Source organism: Lactuca saligna, chromosome 8 (genome assembly GCF_052625555.1).
Source record: "Lactuca saligna cultivar CGN05327 chromosome 8, ASM5262555v1, whole genome shotgun sequence".
Taxonomy (NCBI): Eukaryota; Viridiplantae; Streptophyta; class Magnoliopsida; order Asterales; family Asteraceae; genus Lactuca; species Lactuca saligna.
In genome coordinates this window covers 192,142,238-192,148,217 of record NC_136424.1, presented here as the reverse complement: position 1 = coordinate 192,148,217, position 5,980 = coordinate 192,142,238, and the positions used below count along the sequence as shown (strand labels likewise).

Below are 5,980 nucleotides of genomic sequence, written 5' to 3'. Positions count from 1 at the left end.
CATTAGAGGAGTGACACTTGTGACTCTAAGCCTTCCAAAGTCAATTCAAGGAGATTTGGGATTGTTATTGCTACATAACAATCAAGGTAACATTATAAACCTATTCTCATGTTAATATGATTATTTGAATGCTAGAATTAGGGTTTATAGTCTTGGATAAATTGCATGTACAATAGAGAAACCTAGATCCAAGCATTAGGGTTTGTATGAGCACATAGGATGTTCTTAGGACCAAAACCCATCAGAGATACCACTTCCCTCACGTACATCTCTGCTAACTTCTCTGCGGAAGAACTCTCGCTGATAGCAAGGAAGTGAGCGCTCTTCGTCAACCTGTCCACAATCACCCAAATTGCATCAACTCCCCTAGCAGTCTGATATGTGCATAATTAGTTAATTATTTAGCATATATTCTTAGTTATTTTTTATTAATTATGTGAATAATGTGGACAAAAGGTACTTAAAATGTTGTGAATTGTGTTTTCAGTCCAAAAGATGTGCTTGGAAGCAAAAAGGAGAAAAGGAAAGCAATTGAAGATTAAAGAGTGAAAGAAGGAGTTCTACTCGGCAAGTAGATCGACTCTACTCGGCGAGTACACGAGGATATGCCAGAAGATAAATACGACTGCTGATTTAAGACGGATAAGTATGGATCTACTCGGCGAGTTGATTCTGCTACTCGCCGAGTACACCTTGTTTTGGGATATCTATAAAAGACGAATCCTTATCTCATGGGAAGGGACCCCTAGCGATTTTTGAAGGATTAGCTGCGACTAAGAGATTCAGAAGGCGTTAAGGAACCCTAGGCTTCAAGGGTTGGAAGAATTCAAGCAATTAGGTTAATTCTACCTCTTAGACTTAGGAATTGAACATGTTTGCTTTAGTAAACTTTGTTTTTATGTTTGTTTCTGCTGCAATTATGAACTAAATTCGTTTTTGTTTCTGTTTGGGGAATACCAAAGAACTCCTATGGTTTAATTATTGATTTTTGCTTAATTGTCTATTGGTGATTTATTAAATTAAGTTTGTTAAAGAACCTTATGTATTAATCACTACTATTTTCTGTTAATTGGAAGGCAATTAGGTTGCATGAACATCACTTAATTGTTAACCTCATATGTCTATGTGAATGCTAAACCATATGCTTAGAAGTAATGATTATGAAACTAAGATTAATAAGAAAATAGGAAGATTAATGTGTGAGCTTGTTTGAGAAACCATCAACAAGAGGTTAATTGAATTAATAACTTAATTAACCATTACAAATCTTATTTAATCCAAATAATTAATCTAGGGAATTAATTAGTTTAAACACTTGATCAACGCTTAAATTAGTAAATTGTCTAAGGGTTAGGAGTAATGAATATGAACCTAACTATTATAATTGGTAACCAATAGCAATTAAACCACCTTAACTTAAATAACCATAGGAGTGAATTGGTTGAACCTAAATAGAAACATCTTTATCAAATTTGGTTAATAGTTGTTGCTTTAGTTAATTAGTTAATTTAGTTTGTCTAAGTTTCTAGTCTTGCAAAACTAGAGAAAAACCCTTTACTTTTATTATTTGTTTTATTTAAAATTAGCTATTAGTTTAATTTTCCGTTCCCTGAGTTCGATACCTTACTTAGCAATCTATACCACTTAAAGACAGGTTCACTGCCTTTGTGTGCTCAAATTATTAATAAAAAGTAGGGATAAAACTAGTTGAATTTACACACATCAAGTTTTTGGCGCCGTTGCCGGGGAACGGTTCTAAATAATTAAGCTAATTCCTAATTTTTTCGATCCTTTGTGTGAGTTTACTTGCATAAAGTTCATTTATTGCAATTTAGTAACTGGTAATTAGGTTTTAGTATCTGTTTTAGTTAGTTTAAAGCTTAGAAATTTTTTTTGAAAAATCACTGATACTCGTCGAGTGCAATCGCACCTACTCGGCGAGTAGCAGTTTAGTCAGCAATTTTTTTTTTATAATCTTTTTGTTCTTTTTACGATTTTTTTTTATTTGATTGATTTCAGGACTTTCATGACCAGAGGAGCAAACACACCACTGGTACCCCCGTTTGAAGACCCCGAATCCGCATTGAAAAGAAACAAAGGGAAGGACGTGGAGAGTTCAAGCACACCAAAGAAATCACCATTGTCCAACTTGAAGACTGTTTTTGGGAAAAAGAAGAGCAGTAAATCAGGAGCTTCTAGCTCTTCTTTGATAATTGAGGAGCCAATTCAAGAAGATATTGGATACGAGACCGAGGAAGAAGAGGAGGCAACGTACGAGCAAGAAACCGAATCGGAGGAAGAGTTAGCGTTCACTATGGCTAACATTGATGAAATCCCCATGGGAGAATGGAAGAAGAGGATGCGCGACGACTATGGCCCGGGACTTGTGCAACCCGCAATTCCCGCGACTGCCACCTTCGAGCTAAAAGGGCATATCCTAGCTTCACTCAAGGAAATACCTTTCTATGGGAAAGATCATGAAGATGCCTACAAACATTTGGATGAAGTAAATGATGTTGCTGATTACTTCAACATTCCAAATGTAACCCGCGAAACTCAACTACTTCGTATGCTTCCGGTAACCTTCAAGGGTGCTGCTAAAGACTGGCTCAAGTCACTTCCCCCCGGATCAGTCACTACTTGGGCCAGAATGAAGGAAGAATTTATTGATCACTTTTGCCCACCATCCAAGATAGCCAAACTGAAGAAGGCCATTGCAAACTTTGAACAACAAGCTGGAGAGTCTTTATATGAAGCATGGCAGAGGTACAAAAGTCTGCTAAGAAATTGCCCACACCATGATCTAAACAGCCAGCAAGAAGTTTCCATCTTCTATGATGGAGTCAATGTCACGACCCGGCAGTTGCTAGACTCACAAGGCCCACTTACAAAGAAGCCACCCCTGGTGATTAAAGAATTGATTGAAGAATTCTCTAAACACTCTAGAGAATACCACAACCCTAGGAATGATGTCACGAGGGGAGCCGCGTACGCTGATACTGAAGATTTATCCGCGGTCATGGCCATGTTAAAAACCATGGATAGGAGAATGGACAAAATGGATCAAACTATCCATGCTATACGGGTGGGTTGTGAAAACTGCAATGGACCTCAGCTCACTAGAGATTGCGATTTGGATGAGAATGGCAACAAAAAGGCACAAGCATGTTATTCGAGCGGTGACCGGTATGATGAGGACTGGCGCAAACAAAAGAAAGAGTGGCTGCCTTACGAAGAGTACAAGAAGGCCAAGGAGGAGAAGTATAGACAAAAAGGGAGAGGCTTTTACCAAAAGGAGGAGCCGGTGCAAGAGAGGAAGCCAAGCTTGGAAGATATGTTAACTAAATTTGTGGCTGCTTCCGAGAAAAGACATAGTGACCATGATGCTGCTATCCAAGAAACAAGGACAATGCTCAGGAACCAGCAAGCATCCATCCACAACATAGAAACACAGCTTGGGCAACTTGCTCAACAACTAAACCAAAGGTCACCGGGTGAGCTTCCTAGCAAAACCGAGAACAACCCACGAGGCGCACAAGTAAATATTGTTACAACAAGAAGTGGGAAGATCATTACTCCCCTAGCCCCCATTCGAACTGAAGTAACCAAGGACTCACAGAAGGAAGGAACGGAAGAACAAGTAGAAAACCAAGATTCACAATCTGAGAGTCCTACTCGCCGAGTAGGGCCGATGGACTCGGCGAGTACCTCTGCTAAAACGAATGAAGAGCCTCCCTTGAAACCATACCAGCCTCCAATGCCATACCTAGCCCGAGCCAAGAAAGAGAAGCAGGAAGAGGAATATCAGAAGTTTCTAGACCATATTAAAACTCTTCAAATCAACATTCCTTTCATTGAAGTCGTCATGCAAATGCCCAAGTATGCTAAGTTCCTTAAGGAACTCCTCACTAACAGAAGAAAGATGGAGGAAGTGCAGAAGGTAGTGCTTAATGAGAACTGCTCCGCCGCAATGCTAAACAAGTTACCAAAGAAGAAGGGTGATCCGGGGAGCCTAACTTTGCCTTGCCAATTTGGCAACTTGGCTGCAATTCATGCTTTAGCTGATTCTGGAGCAAGTGTCAACCTCATGCCATACTCGTTCTTTAAGAAGCTGGACCTCCCGGAGCCAAGGCCAATTCGAATGGCAATTCATTTGGCAAACAAGAGTGTTACTTTCCCAAGAGGCATTTGTGAAGATTTGCTAGTGAAAGTGGACAAATTTGTCTTCCCGGCTGATTTCATCATTCTCGACATGGAGGCGGATCCGCAAGTGCCAATTATCCTTGGAAGGCCCTTCCTCAACACCGCTAGCGCTATCGTAGACATGAGAGATTCTAAGCTCACATTGCGAGTTGGGGACGATTCAGTGACATTCGGGGTAGACCAAGCCATGAAGTACTCAAGGAGTAGTGACGACACGACTTTCTCAATCGACATGCTTGACGAACTATTGGAAGAAGACATACCTGAAGATTCCAGCAAGTTTGCAGCTTTGGATGAAGTATTTGACCCAGAAAAGGACTTACTAGAGATTGAAAGACTGTTGGAAGAAGCGGAGTATGAAGAAGTAAAGAAGCAATCTGAAAGCCTTACTCGCCGAGTAGACCCGATCTACTCGCTGAGTATATCTGAAGAAAAGCCAGAAGTCATGAATGCAGCTACCAACTCGCCGAGTACCAAACCTGCACTTGGGGACTCCGTCACTATGCACAACAAATTGGAGCTTAAAACACTACCTGACCATCTGGAGTATGCCTTTCTGGAAGAAGGAAACCAGAAGCCTGTGATCATAGCCTCGGACCTATCCAAGACGGAAAAAGAGGAGCTTGTACGCGTGTTGAAGAAAAGGAAAAGAGCCATTGCATGGAGCATCTCCGACATCAAGGGAAAAAGCCCATCCTACTGCTCTCACAAAATCAATTTAGAAGAAGGAGCAAGGCCGGTGGTGCAACATCAAAGACGATTGAACCCGAACATGCAAGAATCATCTACTCCATCTCCGATAGTCCATGGGTGAGTCCGGTCCAAGTGGTGCCCAAGAAAGGAGGAATGACGGTCATCACCAACGAAAAGAACGAGTTAATTCCAACGCGAACGGTAACCGGTTGGCGAGTGTGCATCGATTATCGAAAGCTAAACGATGCCACTCGCAAAGACCATTTCCCCCTTCCTTTCATAGATCAAATGTTAGAGAGACTATCGGGCCATAGCTACTACTACTTTTTAGATGGGTTTTCAGGGTATTTTCAAATACCCATAGACCCAATGGACCAAGAAAAGACCACCTTTACATGCCCAAGTGGGACTTTTGCCTATAGACGCATGCCATTTGGACTATGCAATGCACCTGCGACATTTCAAAGGTGCATGACCCCCATATTCCATGATATGGTGGAAAAGTTCATGGAGGTCTTTATGGATGACTTTTCTGTATTCGGATCTTCTTTCAATGACTGCCTCACAAATCTTGACTCAATGCTTGCTAGGTGTGAGAAAACCGACTTGGTCCTAAATTGGGAAAAGTATCACTTCATGGTCAAGGAGGGTATAGTTTTGGGACACAAAGTCTCTAAAAAGGGAATTGAGGTGGATCGGGCAAAGATAGACACCATTGCCAAATTACCCCCACCAACTAATGTGAAGGGCATTAGAAGTTTTTTGGGACACGCAGGTTTTTACCTGCGTTTTATAAAAGATTTTTCCAAAATCACGAAACCTCTAACACAATTATTACTAAAAGATGCACCCTTTAATTTTACTAAAGAGTGTTTAGAGGCATTTGACTTTCTAAAGGAAAAATTAACTAATGCCCCGATCATTATAGCACCAAATTGGAACTTACCCTTCGAGATCATGTGTGATGCTAGTGACTATGCACTAGGAGCGGTCCTTGGTCAAAGGGTTGATAAGCACTTTCAACCCATCTATTATGCAAGCAAGACCTTAAACCCCGCCCAAGAGAATTATACTACTACCGAAA

The 5,980-nt window shown here is 40.9% G+C and overlaps 1 non-coding gene across 1 annotated transcript; it reads right to left on the bottom strand.

Moving 5' to 3' along the window:
• Positions 1–2,698: 2,698 nt before the first annotated feature.
• On the bottom strand, positions 2,699–2,805 carry LOC145013535 (small nucleolar RNA R71). The gene has a single exon (XR_013665088.1). It is a non-coding gene; the product is annotated as a small nucleolar RNA R71 (small nucleolar RNA).
• Positions 2,806–5,980: the final 3,175 nt, after the last annotated feature.